Source organism: Amblyomma americanum, chromosome 10 (assembly GCF_052857255.1).
Source record: "Amblyomma americanum isolate KBUSLIRL-KWMA chromosome 10, ASM5285725v1, whole genome shotgun sequence".
NCBI lineage: Eukaryota > Metazoa > Arthropoda > Arachnida > Ixodida > Ixodidae > Amblyomma > Amblyomma americanum.
The window spans coordinates 142333052-142356619 of NC_135506.1; positions in this window are offsets into that span (position 1 = coordinate 142333052).

Below are 23568 nucleotides of genomic sequence, written 5' to 3' on the forward strand. Positions count from 1 at the left end.
GTGCTCCTCTGATACGCGTCAAAACTTTTTCTCTTATAACTGCGCGAAAAGCATGTATTCGTGCTTAATACAACGAAACAAGCTGTTTTAGACCGAAACGAGCTAAATCACAACACATCGGTTTTACAAGTGCTCCTCTGATACGCGTCAAAACTTTTTCTCTTATCACTGCGCGAAAAGCATGTATTCTTGCTTAATACAGCGAAACAAGTTGTTTTAGACCGAAACGAGCTAAATCACAACACATCGGTTTTACAAGTGCTCCTCTGATACGCATCAAAACGTTTTCTCTTATAACTGCGCGAAAAGCATGTATTCGTGCTTAATACAACGAACCAAGCTGTTTTAGACCGAAACGAGCTAAATCTGAACACATCGGTTTTACAAGTGTCCCTGTGACACGCGTCAAAACTTTTTCTCTTATAACTGCGCGAAAAGCATGTATTCGTGCTTAATACGACGAAACAAGCTGTTTTAGACCGAAACGAGCTAAATCTGAACACATCGGTTTTACAAGTGTCCCTGTGACACGCGTCAAAACTTTTTCTCTTATAACTGCGCGAAAAGCATGTATTCTTGCTTAATACAGCGAAACAAGTTGTTTTAGACCGAAACGAGGTAAATCTGAACACATCGGTTTTACGGATGTCCCTGTGACACGCTTCAAAACTTTTTCTCTTATTACTCCGCGAAAAGCACGTATTCTTGCTTAATAATACGAAACAAGTTGTTTTAGACCGAAAAGAGCTAAATCACCACACATCGGTTTTACAAGTGTTCCTCTGATACGCGTCAAAACTTTTTCTCTTATAACTGCGCGAAAAGCATGTATTCGTGCTTAATACAACGAAACAAGCTGTTTTAGACCGAGATGAGCTAAATCTGAACACATCAGTTTTAAAAGTGTCCCCTAATACGCGTCAAAACATTTTCTTCTATAACTGCGCGAAAAGCATGTATTCGTGCTTAAAACAACGAAACAAGCTGTTTTATACCAAAACGAGCTGTATATGAACACTTCGGTTTTACAAGTATCCACGTGATACTCGTCAAAACTTTCTCTTATAACTGCGCGAAAAGCATGTATTCGTGCTTAATACAACGAATCAAGCTGTTTTAGACCGAAACGAGCTAAATATGAACACGTCGGTTTTACACGTGTCCCTGTGACACGCGTCAAAACGTTTTCTCTTATAACTGCGCGAAAAGCACGTATTCTTGCTTAATACAACGAAACAAGCTGTTTTTGACCGAAACGAGCTAAATCACAACACATCGGTTTTACAAGTGTTCCTCTGATACGCGTCAAAACTTTTTTTCTTATAACTGCGCGAAAAGCATGTATTCCTGCTTTAACCGTAACCTCAGATACGTAACCTCAGATACGCCCCTATACACGTTAAAAAGCTTGCTTATATAACTCTAATACGCCCTAAAATCGAATATGCTGCGGCCATTTGGGACCCTATTCAAGCCTACGTTATCACTAACATTGAATCCTTGCAAAACCGTGCTGTTCGTTTCATATTTTCAGACTACTCACCCTTCACAAGCCTTTCAGCACTAAAAAAACGTGCCGAACTGGAAGATTTGTCATATCGCCGTAAACTTGCTCGCTTAACCCTTTTCCATAAGCTTTATCACCACCCATCCCTTCGCCGTGATTTGTTTCAGTCACCTGATGCTCTCTTTCCACGCCGTGATCATTCTTTCAAAGTTAAACGCGTAAACTGTCATTCATCGTCTTATGCCAATTCATTTATTCCCCGTACTATCAGTGAATGGAATAGTTTGCCATCAGTCATCGCCACAGAAACTGACAATAAAAAATTCCAAGAGCTTCTTCGCTGTGACGGAAATGTGTAAATGTTTGCTGTTTTTGTTAGTGTTCAATTTTTCTTTGTGTGATGCCTTGTGTTTTAATTAGTGTTTTTTTTTGTTACACTTGTTGAAATGTATCGCGATTACTTATGATTGTACCCCCCCCCCCTATGTAATACCCTCTTCTGGAGGGCCTTTAGGGGTAACTTGAATAAATAAATAAATAAATAAATACAGCGAAACAAGCTGTTTTAGACCGAAACGAGCTAAATCTCAACACATCGGTTTTACAAGTGTCCCTGTGACACGCCTTTCAAACTTTTTTTCTTATAACTCCGCGAAAAGCATGTATTCCTGCTTAATACAGCGAAACAAGCTGTTTTAGACCGAAACGAGCTAAATCACAACACATCGGTTTTACAAGTGTTCCTCTGATACGCGTCAAATCTTTTTCTCTTATAACTGCGCGAAAAGCATGTATTCGTGCTTAATACAACGAAACAAGCTGTTTTAGACCAAAACGAGCTAGATCTGAACACATCGGTTTTCCAAGTGTCCATGTGATACGCGTCAAAACTTTTTCTCTTATAACTGCGCGAAAAGCATGTATTCGTGCTTAATACAACGAAACCAGCTGTTTTAGTCCGAAAAGAGGTAATTCTGAACACATCGGTTTTACAAGTGTTCCTCTGATACGCGTCAAAACTTTTTCTCTTATAACTGCGCGAAAAGCATGTATTCTTGCCTAATACAACGAAACAAGCTGTTTTAGACCGAAACGAGCCAAATCACAACACATCGGTATTACAAGTGTTCCACGTGATACTCGTCAAAACGTTTTCTCTTATAACGGCGCGAAAAGCATGTATTCTTGCTTAATACAGCGAAACAAGCTGTTTTAGACCGAAACGAGCTAAATCACAACACATCGGTTTTACAAGTGTTCCTCTGATACGCGTCAAAACTTTTTCTCTGATAACTGCGCGAAAAGCATGTATTCGTGCTTAGTTCAACGAAACAAGCTATTTTAGACCGAAACGAGCTAAATCTGAACACATCGGTTTTACAAGTGTCCCTGTGACACGCGTCAAAACTTTTTCTTTTATAACTGCGCGAAAAGCATGTATTCTTGCTTAATACAGCGAAACAAGCTGTTTTAAACCGAAACGAGCTAAATCACAACACATCGGTTTTACAAGTGTCCCTGTGACACGCGTCAAAACTTTTCCTCCTATACCTGCGCGAAAAGCATGTATTCGTGCTTAATACAACGAAACAAGTTGTTTAAGACCGAAACGAGCTAAATCACAACACATCGGTTTTACAAGTGCTCCTCTGATACGCGTCAAAACTTTTTCTCTGATAACTGCGCGAAAAGCATGTATTCTTGCTTAATACAGCGAAACAAGCTGTTTTAGACCGAAACGAGCTAAATCACAACACATCGGTTTTACAAGTGTTCCTATGATACGCGTCAAAACTTTTTCTCTTATAACTGCGCGAAAAGCATGTATTCGTGCTTAAAACAACGAAACAAGCCGTTTTATACCAAAACGAGCTATATCTGAAAACACCGGTTTTACAAGTATCCCCGTGATACTCGTCAAAACTTTTTCTCTTATAACTGCGCGAAAAGCATGTATTCGTGCTTAATACAACGAATCAAGCTGTTTTAGACCGAAACGAGCTAAATCTGAACACGTCGGTTTTACACGTGTCCCTGTGACACGCGTCAAAACTTTTTCTCTTATAACTGCGCGAAAAGCATGTATTCTTGCTTAATACAACAAAACAAGCTGTTTTAGACAGAAACTAGCTAAATCACAACACATCGGTTTTACAAGTGTTCCTCTGATACGCGTCTAAACTTTTTCTCTTATAACTGCGCGAAAAGCATGTATTCGTGCTTAATACAACGAAACAAGCTGTTTTAGACCGAAACGAACTAAATCTGAACACATCGGTTTTACAAGTGTCCCTGTGACACGCGTCAAAACTTTTTCTCTTATAACTGCGCGAAAAGCATGTATTCTTGCTTAATACAGCGAAACAAGCTGTTTTAGACTGAAACGAGCTAAATCACAACACATCGGTTTTACAAGTGTTCCTCTGATACGCGTCAAAACTTTTTCTCTTATAACTGCGTGAAAAGCATGTATTCTTGCTTAATACAACGAAACAAGCTGTTTAGACCGAAACGAGCTAAATCTGAACACATCGGTTTTAAAAGTGTCCATGTGATACGCGTCAAAACTTTTCTCTTATAACTGCGCGAAAAGCATGTATTCTTGCTTAATACAGCGAAACAAGCTGCTTTAGACCGAAACGAGCTAAATCACAACATATCGGTTTTACAAGTGTTCCTCTGATACGCGTCAAAACTTTTTCTCTTATAACTGCGCGAAAAGCATGTATTCTTGCTTAATACAACGAAACAAGCTGTTTTAGACCGAAACGAGCCAAATCACAACACATCGGTATTACAAGTGTTCCACGTGATACTCGTCAAAACTTTTTCTCTTATAACGGCGCGAAAAGCATGTATTCTTGCTTAATACAGCGAAACAAGCTATTTTAGACCGAAACGAGCTAAATCACAACACATCGGTTTTACAAGTGTTCCTCTGATACGCGTCAAAACTTTTTCTCTGATAACTGCGCGAAAAGCATGTATTCGTGCTTAGTTCAACGAAACAAGCTATTTTAGACCGAAACGAGCTAAATCTGAACACATCGGTTTTACAAGTGTCCCTGTGACACGCGTCAAAACTTTTTCTTTTATAACTGCGCGAAAAGCATGTATTCTTGCTTAATACAGCGAAACAAGCTGTTTTAGACCGAAACGAGCTAAATCACAACACATCGGTTTTACAAGTGTTCCTATGATACGCGTCAATACTTTTTCTCTTATAACTGCGCGAAAAGCATGTATTCTTGCTTAATACAGCGAAACAAGTTGTTTTAGACCGAAACGAGCTAAATCACAACACATCGGTTTTACAAGTGTCCCTGTGACACGCTTCAAAACTTTTTCTCTTATAACTGCGCGAAAAGCATGTATTCTTGCTTAATACAACGAAACAAGCTGTTTTAGACCGAGATGAGCTAAATCTGAACACATCAGTTTTAAAAGTGTCCCCCTAACACGCGTCAAAACTTTTTCTTCTCTAACTGCGCGAAAAGCATGTATTCGTGCTTAAAACAACGAAACAAGCTGTTTTATACCAAAACGATCTGTATCTGAACACATCGGTTTTACAAGTATCCACGTGATACTCGTCAAAACTTTCTCTTATAACTGCGCGAAAAGCATGTATTCGTCCTTAATACAACGAATCAAGCTGTTTTAGACCGAAACGAGCTAAATCTGAACACGTCGGTTTTACACGTGTCCCTGTGACACGCGTCAAAACTTTTTCTCTTATAACTGCGCGAAAAGCACGTATTCTTGCTTAATACAACGAAACAAGCTGTTCTAGACCGAAACGAGCTAAATCACAACACATCGGTTTTACAAGTGTCCCTGTGACACGCGTCAAAACTTTTTCTTTTATAACTGCGCGAAAAGCATGTATTCTTGCTTAATACAGCGAAACAAGCTGTTTTAAACCGAAACGAGCTAAATCACAACACATCGGTTTTACAAGTGTCCCTGTGACACGCGTCAAAACTTTTCCTCCTATACCTGCGCGAAAAGCATGTATTCGTGCTTAATACAACGAAACAAGTTGTTTAAGACCGAAACGAGCTAAATCACAACACATCGGTTTTACAAGTGCTCCTCTGATACGCGTCAAAACTTTTTCTCTGATAACTGCGCGAAAAGCATGTATTCTTGCTTAATACAGCGAAACAAGCTGTTTTAGACCGAAACGAGCTAAATCACAACACATCGGTTTTACAAGTGTTCCTATGATACGCGTCAAAACTTTTTCTCTTATAACTGCGCGAAAAGCATGTATTCGTGCTTAAAACAACGAAACAAGCCGTTTTATACCAAAACGAGCTATATCTGAAAACACCGGTTTTACAAGTATCCCCGTGATACTCGTCAAAACTTTTTCTCTTATAACTGCGCGAAAAGCATGTATTCGTGCTTAATACAACGAATCAAGCTGTTTTAGACCGAAACGAGCTAAATCTGAACACGTCGGTTTTACACGTGTCCCTGTGACACGCGTCAAAACTTTTTCTCTTATAACTGCGCGAAAAGCATGTATTCTTGCTTAATACAACAAAACAAGCTGTTTTAGACAGAAACTAGCTAAATCACAACACATCGGTTTTACAAGTGTTCCTCTGATACGCGTCTAAACTTTTTCTCTTATAACTGCGCGAAAAGCATGTATTCGTGCTTAATACAACGAAACAAGCTGTTTTAGACCGAAACGAACTAAATCTGAACACATCGGTTTTACAAGTGTCCCTGTGACACGCGTCAAAACTTTTTCTCTTATAACTGCGCGAAAAGCATGTATTCTTGCTTAATACAGCGAAACAAGCTGTTTTAGACTGAAACGAGCTAAATCACAACACATCGGTTTTACAAGTGTTCCTCTGATACGCGTCAAAACTTTTTCTCTTATAACTGCGTGAAAAGCATGTATTCTTGCTTAATACAACGAAACAAGCTGTTTAGACCGAAACGAGCTAAATCTGAACACATCGGTTTTAAAAGTGTCCATGTGATACGCGTCAAAACTTTTCTCTTATAACTGCGCGAAAAGCATGTATTCTTGCTTAATACAGCGAAACAAGCTGCTTTAGACCGAAACGAGCTAAATCACAACATATCGGTTTTACAAGTGTTCCTCTGATACGCGTCAAAACTTTTTCTCTTATAACTGCGCGAAAAGCATGTATTCTTGCTTAATACAACGAAACAAGCTGTTTTAGACCGAAACGAGCCAAATCACAACACATCGGTATTACAAGTGTTCCACGTGATACTCGTCAAAACTTTTTCTCTTATAACGGCGCGAAAAGCATGTATTCTTGCTTAATACAGCGAAACAAGCTATTTTAGACCGAAACGAGCTAAATCACAACACATCGGTTTTACAAGTGTTCCTCTGATACGCGTCAAAACTTTTTCTCTGATAACTGCGCGAAAAGCATGTATTCGTGCTTAGTTCAACGAAACAAGCTATTTTAGACCGAAACGAGCTAAATCTGAACACATCGGTTTTACAAGTGTCCCTGTGACACGCGTCAAAACTTTTTCTTTTATAACTGCGCGAAAAGCATGTATTCTTGCTTAATACAGCGAAACAAGCTGTTTTAGACCGAAACGAGCTAAATCACAACACATCGGTTTTACAAGTGTTCCTATGATACGCGTCAATACTTTTTCTCTTATAACTGCGCGAAAAGCATGTATTCTTGCTTAATACAGCGAAACAAGTTGTTTTAGACCGAAACGAGCTAAATCACAACACATCGGTTTTACAAGTGTCCCTGTGACACGCTTCAAAACTTTTTCTCTTATAACTGCGCGAAAAGCATGTATTCTTGCTTAATACAACGAAACAAGCTGTTTTAGACCGAGATGAGCTAAATCTGAACACATCAGTTTTAAAAGTGTCCCCCTAACACGCGTCAAAACTTTTTCTTCTCTAACTGCGCGAAAAGCATGTATTCGTGCTTAAAACAACGAAACAAGCTGTTTTATACCAAAACGATCTGTATCTGAACACATCGGTTTTACAAGTATCCACGTGATACTCGTCAAAACTTTCTCTTATAACTGCGCGAAAAGCATGTATTCGTCCTTAATACAACGAATCAAGCTGTTTTAGACCGAAACGAGCTAAATCTGAACACGTCGGTTTTACACGTGTCCCTGTGACACGCGTCAAAACTTTTTCTCTTATAACTGCGCGAAAAGCACGTATTCTTGCTTAATACAACGAAACAAGCTGTTCTAGACCGAAACGAGCTAAATCACAACACATCGGTTTTACAAGTGTTCCTCTGATACGCGTCAAAACTTTTTTCTCTTATCACTGCGCGAAAAGCATGTATTCGTGCTTAGTTCAACGAAACAAGCTGTTTTAGACCGAAACGAGGTAAATCTGAACACATCGGTTTTACAAGTGTCCCTGTGACACGCCTTTCAAACTTTTTCTCTTATAACTGCGCGAGAAGCATGTATTCCTGCTTAATACAGCGAAACAAGCTGTTTTAGACCGAAATGAGCTAAATCACAACACATCGGTTTTACAAGTGTTCCTCTGATACGGGTCAAATCTTTTTCTCTTATAACTGCGCGAAAAGCATGTATTCGTGCTTAATACAACGAAACAAGCTGTTTTAGACCGAAACGAGGTAAATCTGAACACATCGGTTTTACAAGTGTCCCTGTGACATGCCTTTAAAACTTTTCCTCTTATACCTGCGCGAAAAGCATGTATTCGTGCTTAATACAACGAAACAAGTTGTTTTAGACCGAAACGAGCTAAATCACAACACATCGGTTTTACAAGTGCTCCTCTGATACGCGTCAAAACTTTTTCTCTTATAACTGCGCGAAAAGCATGTATTCGTGCTTAATACAACGAAACAAGCTGTTTTAGACCGAAACGAGCTAAATCACAACACATCGGTTTTACAAGTGCTCCTCTGATACGCGTCAAAACTTTTTCTCTTATAACTGCGCGAAAAGCATGTATTCTTGCTTAATACAGCGAAACAAGTTGTTTTAGACCGAAACGAGCTAAATCACAACACATCGGTTTTACAAGTGCTCATCTGATACGCATCAAAATTGTTCTCTTATAACTGCGCGAAAAGCATGTATTCTTGCTTAATACAACAAACCAAGCTGTTTTAGACCGAAACGAGCTAAATCTGAACACATCGGTTTTACAAGTGTCCCTGTGACACGCGTCAAATCTTTTTCTCTTATAACTGCGCGAAAAGCATGTATTCGTGCTTAATACGACGAAACAAGCTGTTTTAGACCGAAACGAGCTAAATCTGAACACATCGGTTTTACAAGTGTCCCTGTGACACGCGTCAAAACTTTTTCTCTTATAACTGCGCGAAAAGCATGTATTCTTGCTTAATACAACAAAACAAGCTGTTTTAGACAGAAACTAGCTAAATCATAACACATCGGTTTTACAAGTGTTCCTCTGATACGCGTCTAAACTTTTTCTCTTATAACTGCGCGAAAAGCATGTATTCGTGCTTAATACAACGAAACAAGCTGTTTTAGACCGAAACGAACTAAATCTGAACACATCGGTTTTACAAGTGTCCCTGTGACACGCGTCAAAACTTTTTCTCTTATAACTGCGCGAAAAGCATGTATTCTTGCTTAATACAGCGAAACAAGCTGTTTTAGACTGAAACGAGCTAAATCACAACACATCGGTTTTACAAGTGTTCCTCTGATACGCGTCAAAACTTTTTCTCTTATAACTGCGTGAAAAGCATGTATTCTTGCTTAATACAACGAAACAAGCTGTTTAGACCGAAACGAGCTAAATCTGAACACATCGGTTTTAAAAGTGTCCATGTGATACGCGTCAAAACTTTTCTCTTATAACTGCGCGAAAAGCATATATTCTTGCTTAATACAGCGAAACAAGCTGCTTTAGACCGAAACGAGCTAAATCACAACATATCGGTTTTACAAGTGTCCCTGTGACACGCCTTTCAAACTTTTTTTCTTATAACTCCGCGAAAAGCATGTATTCCTGCTTAATACAGCGAAACAAGCTGTTTTAGACCGAAACGAGCTAAATCACAACACATCGGTTTTACAAGTGTTCCTCTGATACGCGTCAAATCTTTTTCTCTTATAACTGCGCGAAAAGCATGTATTCGTGCTTAATACAACGAAACAAGCTGTTTTAGACCAAAACGAGCTAGATCTGAACACATCGGTTTTCCAAGTGTCCATGTGATACGCGTCAAAACTTTTTCTCTTATAACTGCGCGAAAAGCATGTATTCGTGCTTAATACAACGAAACCAGCTGTTTTAGTCCGAAAAGAGGTAATTCTGAACACATCGGTTTTACAAGTGTTCCTCTGATACGCGTCAAAACTTTTTCTCTTATAACTGCGCGAAAAGCATGTATTCTTGCTTAATACAACGAAACAAGCTGTTTTAGACCGAAACGAGCCAAATCACAACACATCGGTATTACAAGTGTTCCACGTGATACTCGTCAAAACTTTTTCTCTTATAACGGCGCGAAAAGCATGTATTCTTGCTTAATACAGCGAAACAAGCTGTTTTAGACCGAAACGAGCTAAATCACAACACATCGGTTTTACAAGTGTTCCTCTGATACGCGTCAAAACTTTTTCTCTGATAACTGCGCGAAAAGCATGTATTCGTGCTTAGTTCAACGAAACAAGCTATTTTAGACCGAAACGAGCTAAATCTGAACACATCGGTTTTACAAGTGTCCCTGTGACACGCGTCAAAACTTTTTCTTTTATAACTGCGCGAAAAGCATGTATTCTTGCTTAATACAGCGAAACAAGCTGTTTTAGACCGAAACGAGCTAAATCACAACACATCGGTTTTACAAGTGTTCCTATGATACGCGTCAATACTTTTTCTCTTATAACTGCGCGAAAAGCATGTATTCTTGCTTAATACAGCGAAACAAGTTGTTTTAGACCGAAACGAGCTAAATCACAACACATCGGTTTTACAAGTGTCCCTGTGACACGCTTCAAAACTTTTTCTCTTATAACTGCGCGAAAAGCATGTATTCTTGCTTAATACAACGAAACAAGCTGTTTTAGACCGAGATGAGCTAAATCTGAACACATCAGTTTTAAAAGTGTCCCCCTAACACGCGTCAAAACTTTTTCTTCTCTAACTGCGCGAAAAGCATGTATTCGTGCTTAAAACAACGAAACAAGCTGTTTTATACCAAAACGATCTGTATCTGAACACATCGGTTTTACAAGTATCCACGTGATACCCGTCAAAACTTTCTGTTATAACTGCGCGAAAAGCATGTATTCGTGCTTAATACAACAAATCAAGCTGTTTTAGACCGAAACGAGCTAAATCTGAACACGTCGGTTTTACACGTGTCCCTGTGACACGCGTCAAAACTTTTTCTCTTATAACTGCGCGAAAAGCACGTATTCTTGCTTAATACAACGAAACAAGCTGTTCTAGACCGAAACGAGCTAAATCACAACACATCGGTTTTACAAGTGTTCCTCTGATACGCGTCAAAACTTTTTTCTCTTATCACTGCGCGAAAAGCATGTATTCGTGCTTAGTTCAACGAAACAAGCTGTTTTAGACCGAAACGAGGTAAATCTGAACACATCGGTTTTACAAGTGTCCCTGTGACACGCCTTTCAAACTTTTTCTCTTATAACTGCGCGAGAAGCATGTATTCCTGCTTAATACAGCGAAACAAGCTGTTTTAGACCGAAATGAGCTAAATCACAACACATCGGTTTTACAAGTGTTCCTCTGATACGGGTCAAATCTTTTTCTCTTATAACTGCGCGAAAAGCATGTATTCGTGCTTAATACAACGAAACAAGCTGTTTTAGACCAAAACGAGCTAGATCTGAACACATCGGTTTTACAAGTGTTTCTCTGATACGCCTAAAAACGTTTTCTCTTATAACTGCGCGAAAAGCATGTATTCTTGCTTAATACAACGAAACAAGCTGTTTTAGACCGAAACGAGCCAAATCACAACACATCGGTATTACAAGTGTTCCACGTGATACTCGTCAAAACTTTTTCTCTTATAACGGCGCGAAAAGCATGTATTCTTGCTTAATACAGCGAAACAAGCTGTTTAGACCGAAACGAGCTAAATCTGAACACATCGGTTTTACAAGTGTCCCTGTGACACGAGTCAAAACTTTTTCTCTTATAACTGCGCGAAAAGCACGTATTCTTGCTTAATACAGCGAAACAAGCTGTTTTAGACCGAAACGAGCTAAATCACAACACATCGGTTTTACAAGTGTCCCTGTGACACGCCTTTCAAACTTTTTTTCTTATAACTCCGCGAAAAGCATGTATTCCTGCTTAATACCGCGAAACAAGCTGTTTTAGACCGAAACGAGCTAAATCACAACACATCGGTTTTACAAGTGTTCCTCAGATACGCGTCAAATCTTTTTCTCTTATAACTGCGCGAAAAGCATGTATTCGTGCTTAATACAACGAAACAAGCTGTTTTAGACCAAAACGAGCTAGATCTGAACACATCGGTTTTCCAAGTGTCCATGTGATACGCGTCAAAACTTTTTCTCTTATAACTGCGCGAAAAGCATGTATTCGTGCTTAATACAACGAAACCAGCTGTTTTAGTCCGAAAAGAGGTAATTCTGAACACATCGGTTTTACAAGTGTTCCTCTGATACGCGTCAAAACTTTTTCTCTTATAACTGCGCGAAAAGCATGTATTCTTGCTTAATACAACGAAACAAGCTGTTTTAGACCGAAACGAGCTAAATCACAACACATCGGTTTTACAAGTGTTCCTCTGATACGCGTCAAAACTTTTTCTCTGATAACTGCGCGAAAAGCATGTATTCGTGCTTAGTTCAACGAAACAAGCTATTTTAGACCGAAACGAGCTAAATCTGAACACATCGGTTTTACAAGTGTCCCTGTGACACGCGTCAAAACTTTTTCTTTTATAACTGCGCGAAAAGCATGTATTCTTGCTTAATACAGCGAAACAAGCTGTTTTAGACCGAAACGAGCTAAATCACAACACATCGGTTTTACAAGTGTTCCTATGGTACGCGTCAATACTTTTTCTCTTATAACTGCGCGAAAAGCATGTATTCTTGCTTAATACAGCGAAACAAGTTGTTTTAGACCGAAACGAGCTAAATCACAACACATCGGTTTTACAAGTGTCCCTGTGACACGCTTCAAAACTTTTTCTCTTATAACTGCGCGAAAAGCATGTATTCTTGCTTAATACAACGAAACAAGCTGTTTTAGACCGAGATGAGCTAAATCTGAACACATCAGTTTTAAAAGTGTCCCCCTAACACGCGTCAAAACTTTTTCTTCTCTAACTGCGCGAAAAGCATGTATTCGTGCTTAAAACAACGAAACAAGCTGTTTTATACCAAAACGATCTGTATCTGAACACATCGGTTTTACAAGTATCCACGTGATACTCGTCAAAACTTTCTCTTATAACTGCGCGAAAAGCATGTATTCGTGCTTAATACAACGAATCAAGCTGTTTTAGACCGAAACGAGCTAAATCTGAACACGTCGGTTTTACACGTGTCCCTGTGACACGCGTCAAAACTTTTTCTCTTATAACTGCGCGAAAAGCACGTATTCTTGCTTAATACAACGAAACAAGCTGTTCTAGACCGAAACGAGCTAAATCACAACACATCGGTTTTACAAGTGTTCCTCTGATACGCGTCAAAACTTTTTTCTCTTATCACTGCGCGAAAAGCATGTATTCGTGCTTAGTTCAACGAAACAAGCTGTTTTAGACCGAAACGAGGTAAATCTGAACACATCGGTTTTACAAGTGTCCCTGTGACACGCCTTTCAAACTTTTTCTCTTATAACTGCGCGAGAAGCATGTATTCCTGCTTAATACAGCGAAACAAGCTGTTTTAGACCGAAATGAGCTAAATCACAACACATCGGTTTTACAAGTGTTCCTCTGATACGGGTCAAATCTTTTTCTCTTATAACTGCGCGAAAAGCATGTATTCGTGCTTAATACAACGAAACAAGCTGTTTTAGACCAAAACGAGCTAGATCTGAACACATCGGTTTTACAAGTGTTTCTCTGATACGCCTAAAAACGTTTTCTCTTATAACTGCGCGAAAAGCATGTATTCTTGCTTAATACAACGAAACAAGCTGTTTTAGACCGAAACGAGCCAAATCACAACACATCGGTATTACAAGTGTTCCACGTGATACTCGTCAAAACTTTTTCTCTTATAACGGCGCGAAAAGCATGTATTCTTGCTTAATACAGCGAAACAAGCTGTTTTAGACCGAAACGAGCTAAATCTGAACACATCGGTTTTACAAGTGTTCCTCTGATACGGGTCAAATCTTTTTCTCTTATAACTGCGCGAAAAGCATGTATTCGTGCTTAATACAACGAAACAAGCTGTTTTAGACCAAAACGAGCTAGATCTGAACACATCGGTTTTACAAGTGTTTCTCTGATACGCCTAAAAACGTTTTCTCTTATAACTGCGCGAAAAGCATGTATTCTTGCTTAATACAACGAAACAAGCTGTTTTAGACCGAAACGAGCCAAATCACAACACATCGGTATTACAAGTGTTCCACGTGATACTCGTCAAAACTTTTTCTCTTATAACGGCGCGAAAAGCATGTATTCTTGCTTAATACAGCGAAACAAGCTGTTTTAGACCGAAACGAGCTAAATCTGAACACATCGGTTTTACAAGTGTCCCTGTGACACGAGTCAAAACTTTTTCTCTTATAACTGCGCGAAAAGCATGTATCCTTGCTTAATACAGCGAAACAAGCTGTTTTAGACCGAAACGAGCTAAATCACAACACATCGGTTTTACAAGTGTTCCTACGATACGCGTCAAAACTTTTTCTCTTATAACTGCGCGAAAAGCACGTATTCTTGCTTAATACAGCGAAACAAGCTGTTTTAGACCGAAACGAGCTAAATCACAACACATCGGTTTTCCAAGTGTCCATGTGATACGCGTCAAAACTTTTTCTCTTATAACTGCGCGAAAAGTATGTATTCGTGCTTAATACAACGAAACCAGCTGTTTTAGTCCGAAAAGAGGTAAATCTGAACACATCGGTTTTACAAGTGTTCCTCTGATACGCGTCAAAACTTTTTCTCTTATAACTGCGCGAAAAGCATGTATTCTTGCTTAATACAACGAAACAAGCTGTTTTAGACCGAAACGAGCCAAATCACAACGCATCGGTATTACAAGTGTTCCACGTGATACTCGTCAAAACTTTTTCTCTTATAACGGCGCGAAAAGCATGTATTCTTGCTTAATACAGCGAAACAAGCTGTTTTAGACCGAAACGAGCTAAATCACAACACATCGGTTTTACAAGTGTTCCTCTGATACGCGTCAAAGCTATTTCTCTCATAACTGCGCGAAAAGCATGTATTCGTGCTTAATACAACGAAACAAGTTGCTTTAGACCGAAACGAGCTAAATCTGAACACATCGGTTTTACAAGTGTCCCTGTGACAGGCGTCAAAACTCTTTCTCTTATAACTGCGCGAAAGCATGTATTCTTGCTTAATACAGCGAAACAAGCTGTTTTAGACCGAAACGAGGTAAATCTGAACACATCGGTTTTACAAGTGTCCCTGTGACACGCCTTTAAAACTTTTTCTCTTATAACTGCGCGAAAAGCATGTATTCCTGCTTAATACAGCGAAACAAGCTGTTTTAGACCGAAACGAGCTAAATCACAACACATCGGTTTTACAAGTGCTCCTCTGATACGCGTCAAAACTTTTTTCTCTTATCACTGCGCGAAAAGCATGTATTCGTGCTTAGTTCAACGAAACAAGCTGTTTTAGACCGAAACGAGGTAAATCTGAACACATCGGTTTTACAAGTGTCCCTGTGATACGCCTGTCAAACTTTTTCTCTTATAACTGCGCGAGAAGGATGTATTCGTGCTTAATACAGCGAAACAAGCTGTTTTAGACCGAAACGAGCTAAATCACAACACATCGGTTTTACAAGTGTTCCTCTGATACGGGTCAAATCTTTTTCTCTTATAACTGCGCGAAAAGCATGTATTCGTGCTTAATACAACGAAACAAGCTGTTTTAGACCAAAACGAGCTAGATCTGAACACATCGGTTTTACAAGTGTTCCTCTGATACGCCTAAAAACGTTTTCTCTTATAACTGCGCGAAAAGCATGTATTCTTGCTTAATACAACGAAACAAGCTGTTTTAAACCGAAACGAGCCAAATCACAACACATCGGTATTACAAGTGTTCCACGTGATACTCGTCAAAACTTTTTCTCTTATAACGGCGCGAAAAGCATGTATTCTTGCTTAATACAGCGAAACAAGCTGTTTTAGACCGAAACGAGCTAAATCTGAACACATCGGTTTTACAAGTGTCCCTGTGACACGCGTTAAAACTTTTTCTCTTATAACTGCGCGAAAAGCATGTATCCTTGCTTAATACAGCGAAACAAGCTGTTTTAGACCGAAACGAGCTAAATTTTACAACACATCGGTTTTACAAGTGTTCCTACGATACGCGTCAAAACTTTTTCTCTTATAACTGCGCGAAAAGCACGTATTCTTGCTTAATACAGCGAAACAAGCTGCTTTAGACCGAAACGAGCTAAATCACAACACATCGGTTTTACAAGTGTTCCTCTGATACGCGTCAAATCTTTTTATCTTATAACTGCGCGAAAAGCATGTATTCCTGCCCAATACAGCGAAACAAGCTGTTTTAGACCGAAACGAGCTAAATCACAACACATCGGTTTTACAAGTGTTCCTCTGATACGCGTCAAAACTTTTTTCTCTTATCACTGCGCGAAAAGCATGTATTCGTGCTTAGTTCAACAAAACAAGCTGTTTTAGACCTAAACGAGGTAAATCTGAACACATCAGTTTTACAAGTGTCCCTGTGACACGCCTTTCAAACTTTTTCTCTTATAACTGCGCGAAAAGCATGTATTCCTGCTTAATACAGCGAAACAAGCTGTTTTAGACCGAAACGAGCTAAATCACAACACATCGGTTTTACAAGTGTTCCTCTGATACGCGTCAAACTTTTTCTCTTATAACTGCGCGAAAAGCATGTATTCGTGCTTAATACAACGAAACAAGCTGTTTTAGACCAAAACGAGCTAGATCTGAACACATCGGTTTTCCAAGTGTCCATGTGATACGCGTCAAAACTTTTTCTCTTATAACTGCGCGAAAAGTATGTATTCGTGCTTAATACAACGAAACCAGCTGTTTTAGTCCGAAAAGAGGTAAATCTGAACACATCGGTTTTACAAGTGTTCCTCTGATACGCGTCAAAACTTTTTCTCTTATAACTGCGCGAAAAGCATGTATTCTTGCCTAATACAACGAAACAAGCTGTTTTAGACCGAAACGAGCCAAATCACAACACATCGGTATTACAAGTGTTCCACGTGATACTCGTCAAAACTTTTTCTCTTATAACGGCGCGAAAAGCATGTATTCTTGCTTAATACAGCGAAACAAGCTGTTTTAGACCGAAACGAGCTAAATCACAACACATCGGTTTTACAAGTGTTCCTCTGATACGCGTCAAAGCTTTTTCTCTCATAACTGCGCGAAAAGCATGTATTCGTGCTTAATACAACGAAACAAGTTGTTTTAGACCGAAACGAGCTAAATCTGAACACATCGGTTTTACAAGTGTCCCTGTGACACGCGTCAAAACTCTTTCTCTTATAACTGCGCGAAAGCATGTATTCTTGCTTAATACAGCGAAACAAGCTGTTTTAGACCGAAACGAGCTAAATCACAACACATCGGTTTTACAAGTGTTCCTATGATACGCGTCAAAACTTTTTTCTCTTATAACTGCGCGAAAAGCATGTATTCGTGCTTAGTTCAACGAAACAAGCTGTTTTAGACCGAAACGAGGTAAATCTGAACACATCGGTTTTACAAGTGTCCCTGTGACACGCCTTTAAAACTTTTTCTCTTATAACTGCGCGAAAAGCATGTATTCCTGCTTAATACAGCGAAACAAGCTGTTTTAGACCGAAACGAGCTAAATCACAACACATCGGTTTTACATGTGTTCCTCTGATACGCGTCAAAACTTTTTTCTCTTATCACAGCGCGAAAAGCATGTATTCGTGCTTAGTTCAACAAAAGAAGCTGTTTTAGACCTAAACGAGGTAAATCTAAACACATCAGTTTTACAAGTGTCCCTGTGACACGCCTTTCAAACTTTTTCTCTTATAACTGCGCGAAAAGCATGTATTCCTGCTTAATACAGCGAAACAGGCTGTTTTAGACCGAAACGAGCTAAATCACAACACATCGGTTTTACAAGTGTTCCTCTGATACGCGTCAAAACTTTTTTCTCTTATCACAGCGCGAAAAGCATGTATTCGTGCTTAGTTCAACAAAACAAGCTGTTTTAGACCTAAACGAGGTAAATCTAAACACATCAGTTTTACAAGTGTCCCTGTGACACGCCTTTCAAACTTTTTCTCTTATAACTGCGCGAAAACCATGTATTCCTGCTTAATACAGCGAAACAGCTGTTTTAGACCGAAACGAGCTAAATCACAACACATCGGTTTTACAAGTGTTCCTCTGACACGCGTCAAACCTTTTTCTCTTATAACTGCGCGAAAAGCATGTATTCGTGCTTAATACAACGAAACAAGCTGTTTTAGACCAAAACGAGCTAGATCTGAACACATCGGTTTTCCAAGTGTCCATGTGATACGCGTCAAAACTTTTTCTCTTATAACTGCGCGAAAAGTATGTATTCGTGCTTAATACAACGAAACCAGCTGTTTTAGTCCGAAAAGAAGTAAATCTGAACACATCGGTTTTACAAGTGTTCCTCTGATACGCGTCAAAACTTTTTCTCTTATAACGGCGCGAAAAGCATGTATTCTTGCTTAATACAGCGAAACAAGCTGTTTTAGACCGAAACGAGCTAAATCACAACACATCGGTTTTACAAGTGTTCCTCTGATACGCGTCAAAGCTTTTTCTCTCATAACTGCGCGAAAAGCATGTATTCGTGCTTAATACAACGAAACAAGTTGTTTTAGACCGAAACGAGCTAAATCTGAACACATCGGTTTTACAAGTGTCCCTGTGACACGCCTTTCAAACTTTTTCTCTTATAACTGCGCGAAAAGCATGTATTCCTGCTTAATACAACGAAACAGGCTGTTTTAGACCGAAACGAGCTAAATCACAACACATCGGTTTTACAAGTGTTCCTCTGATACGCGTCAAACCTTTTTCTCTTATAACTGCGCGAAAAGCATGTATTCGTGCTTAATACAACGAAACAAGCTGTTTTAGACCAAAACGAGCTAGATCTGAACACATCGGTTTTCCAAGTGTCCATGTGATACGCGTCAAAACTTTTTCTCTTATAACTGCGCGAAAAGTATGTATTCGTGCTTAATACAACGAAACCAGCTGTTTTAGTCCGAAAAGAGGTAAATCTGAACACATCGGTTTTACAAGTGTTCCTGACACGCGTCCAACAACTTTCTCTTATAACTGCGCGAAAAGCATGTATTCTTGCTTAATACAACGAAACAACCTGTTTTAGACCGAAACGAGCCAAATCACAACACATCGGTATATACAAGTGTTCCACGTGATACTCGTCAAAACTTTTCTCTTAAAACGGCGCGAAAAGCATGTATTCTTGCTTAATACAGCGAAACAAGCTGTTTTAGACCGAAACGAGCTAAATTCACAACACATCGGTTTTACAAGTGTTTCCTCTGATACGCGTCAAAGCTTTTTCTCTCATAACTGCGCGAAAAGCATGTATTCGTGCTTAATACAACGAAACAAGTTGTTTTAGACCGAAACGAGCTAAATCTGAACACATCGGTTTTACAAGTGTCCCTGTGACACGCGTCAAAACTCTTTCTCTTATAACTGCGCGAAAGCATGTATTCTTGCTTAATACAGCGAAACAAGCTGTTTTAGACCGAAACGAGCTAAATCACAACACATCGGTTTTACAAGTGTTCCTATGATACGCGTCAAAACTTTTTCTCTTATAACTGCGCGAAAAGCACGTATTCTTGCTTAATACAGCGAAACAAGCTGTTTTAGACCGAAACGAGCTAAATCACAACACATCGGTTTTACAAGTGTTCCTCTGATACGCGTCAAAACTGTTTTCTCTTATAACTGCGCGAAAAGCATGTATTCGTGCTTAGTTCAACGAAACAAGCTGTTTTAGACCGAAACGAGGTAAATCTGAACACATCGGTTTTACAAGTGTCCCTGTGACACGCCTTTAAAACTTTTTCACTTATAACTGCGCGAAAAGCATGTATTCCTGCTTAATACAGCGAAACAAGCTGTTTTAGACCGAAACGAGCTAAATCACAACACATCGGTTTTACAAGTGTTCCTCTGATACGCGTCAAATCTTTTTATCTTATAACTGCGCGAAAAGCATGTATTCTTGCTTAATACAACGAAGCAAGCTGTTTTAGACCGAAACGAGGTAAATCTGAACACACCGGTTTTACAAGTGTCCCTGTGACACGCCTTTCAAACTTTTTCTCTTATAACTGCGCGAAAAGCATGTATTCCTGCTTAATACAGCGAAACAGGCTGTTTTAGACCGAAACGAGCTAAATCACAACACATCGGTTTTACAAGTGTTGCTCTGACACGCGTCAAACCTTTTTGTCTTATAACTGCGCGAAAAGCATGTATTCGTGCTTAATACAACGAAACAAGCTGTTTTAGACCAAAACGAGCTAGATCTGAACACATCGGTTTTCCAAGTGTCCATGTGATACGCGTCAAAACTTTTTCTCTTATAACTGCGCGAAAAGTATGTATTCGTGCTTAATACAACGAAACCAGCTGTTTTAGTCCGAAAAGAGGTAAATCTGAACACATCGGTTTTACAAGTGTTCCTCTGATACGCGTCAAAACTTTTTCTCTTATAACGGCGCGAAAAGCATGTATTCTTGCTTAATACAGCGAAACAAGCTGTTTTAGACCGAAACGAGCTAAATCACAACACATTGGTTTTACAAGTGTTCCTCTGATACGCGTCAAAGCTTTTTCTCTCATAACTGCGCGAAAAGCATGTATTCGTGCTTAATACAACGAAACAAGTTGTTTTAGACCGAAACGAGCTAAATCTGAACACATCGGTTTTACAAGTGTCCCTGTGACACCCCTTTCAAACTTTTTCTCTTATAACTGCGCGAAAAGCATGTATTCCTGCTTAATACAGCGAAACAGGCTGTTTTAGACCGAAACGAGCTAAATCACAACACATCGGTTTTACAAGTGTTCCTCTGATACGCGCCAACCTTTTTCTCTTATAACTGCGCGAAAAGCATGTATTCGTGCTTAATACAACGAAACAAGCTGTTTTAGACCAAAACGAGCTAGATCTGAACACATCGGTTTTCCAAGTGTCCATGTGATACGCGTCAAAACTTTTTCTCTTATAACTGCGCGAAAAGTATGTATTCGTGCTTAATACAACGAAACCAGCTGTTTTAGTCCGAAAAGAGGTAAATCTGAACACATCGGTTTTACAAGTGTTCCTCTGACACGCGTCAAAACTTTTTTCTCTTATAACTGCGCGAAAAGCATGTATTCTTGCTTAATACAACGAAACAACCTGTTTTAGACCGAAACGAGCCAAATCACAACACATCGGTATTACAAGTGTTCCACGTGATACTCGTCTAAACTTTTTCTCTTATAACGGCGCGAAAAGCATGTATTCTTGCTTAATACAGCGAAACAAGCTGTTTTAGACCGAAACGAGCTAAATCACAACACATCGGTTTTACAAGTGTTCCTCTGATACGCGTCAAAGCTTTTTCTCTCATAACTGCGCTAAAAGCATGTATTCTTGCTTAATACAACGAAACAACCTGTTTTAGACCAAAACGAGCTAGATCTGAACACATCGGTTTTCCAAGTGTCCATGTGATACGCGTCAAAACTTTTTCTCTTATAACTGCGCGAAAAGTATGTATTCGTGCTTAATACAACGAAACCAGCTGTTTTAGTCCGAAAAGAGGTAAATCTGAACACATCGGTTTTACAAGTGTTCCTCTGACACGCGTCAAAACTTTTTCTCTTATAACTGCGCGAAAAGCATGTATTCTTGCTTAATACAACGAAACAACCTGTTTTAGACCGAAACGAGCCAAATCACAACACATCGGTATTACAAGTGTTCCACGTGATACTCGTCAAAACTTTTTCTCTTATAACGGCGCGAAAAGCATGTATTCTTGCTTAATACAGCGAAACAAGCTGTTTTAGACCGAAACGAGCTAAATCACAACACATCGGTTTTACAAGTGTTCCTCTGATACGCGTCAAACCTTTTTCTCTTATAACTGCGCGAAAAGCATGTATTCGTGCTTAATACAACGAAACAAGCTGTTTTAGACCAAAACGAGCTAGATCTGAACACATCGGTTTTCCAAGTGTCCATGTGATACGCGTCAAAACTTTTTCTCTTATAACTGCGCGAAAAGTATGTATTCGTGCTTAATACAACGAAACCAGCTGTTTTAGTCCGAAAAGAGGTAAATCTGAACACATCGGTTTTACAAGTGTTCCTCTGACACGCGTCAAAACTTTTTCTCTTATAACTGCGCGAAAAGCATGTATTCTTGCTTAATACAACGAAACAACCTGTTTTAGACCGAAACGAGCCAAATCACAACACATCGGTATTACAAGTGTTCCACGTGATACTCGTCAAAACTTTTTCTCTTATAACGGCGCGAAAAGCATGTATTCTTGCTTAATACAGCGAAACAAGCTGTTTTAGACCGAAACGAGCTAAATCACAACACATCGGTTTTACAAGTGTTCCTCTGATACGCGTCAAAGCTTTTTCTCTCATAACTGCGCGAAAAGCATGTATTCGTGCTTAATACAACGAAACAAGTTGTTTTAGACCGAAACGAGCTAAATCTGAACACATCGGTTTTACAAGTGTCCCTGTGACACGCGTCAAAACTCTTTCTCTTATAACTGCGCGAAAGCATGTATTCTTGCTTAATACAGCGAAACAAGCTGTTTTAGACCGAAACGAGCTAAATCACAACACATCGGTTTTACAAGTGTTCCTATGATACGCGTCAAAACTTTTTCTCTTATAACTGCGCGAAAAGCACGTATTCTTGCTTAATACAGCGAAACAAGCTGTTTTAGACCGAAACGAGCTAAATCACAACACATCGGTTTTACAAGTGTTCCTCTGATACGCGTCAAAACTGTTTTCTCTTATAACTGCGCGAAAAGCATGTATTCGTGCTTAGTTCAACGAAACAAGCTGTTTTAGACCGAAACGAGGTAAATCTGAACACATCGGTTTTACAAGTGTCCCTGTGACACGCCTTTAAAACTTTTTCACTTATAACTGCGCGAAAAGCATGTATTCCTGCTTAATACAGCGAAACAAGCTGTTTTAGACCGAAACGAGCTAAATCACAACACATCGGTTTTACAAGTGTTCCTCTGATACGCGTCAAATCTTTTTATCTTATAACTGCGCGAAAAGCATGTATTCTTGCTTAATACAACGAAGCAAGCTGTTTTAGACCGAAACGAGGTAAATCTGAACACACCGGTTTTACAAGTGTCCCTGTGACACGCCTTTCAAACTTTTTCTCTTATAACTGCGCGAAAAGCATGTATTCCTGCTTAATACAGCGAAACAGGCTGTTTTAGACCGAAACGAGCTAAATCACAACACATCGGTTTTACAAGTGTTGCTCTGACACGCGTCAAACCTTTTTGTCTTATAACTGCGCGAAAAGCATGTATTCGTGCTTAATACAACGAAACAAGCTGTTTTAGACCAAAACGAGCTAGATCTGAACACATCGGTTTTCCAAGTGTCCATGTGATACGCGTCAAAACTTTTTCTCTTATAACTGCGCGAAAAGTATGTATTCGTGCTTAATACAACGAAACCAGCTGTTTTAGTCCGAAAAGAGGTAAATCTGAACACATCGGTTTTACAAGTGTTCCTCTGATACGC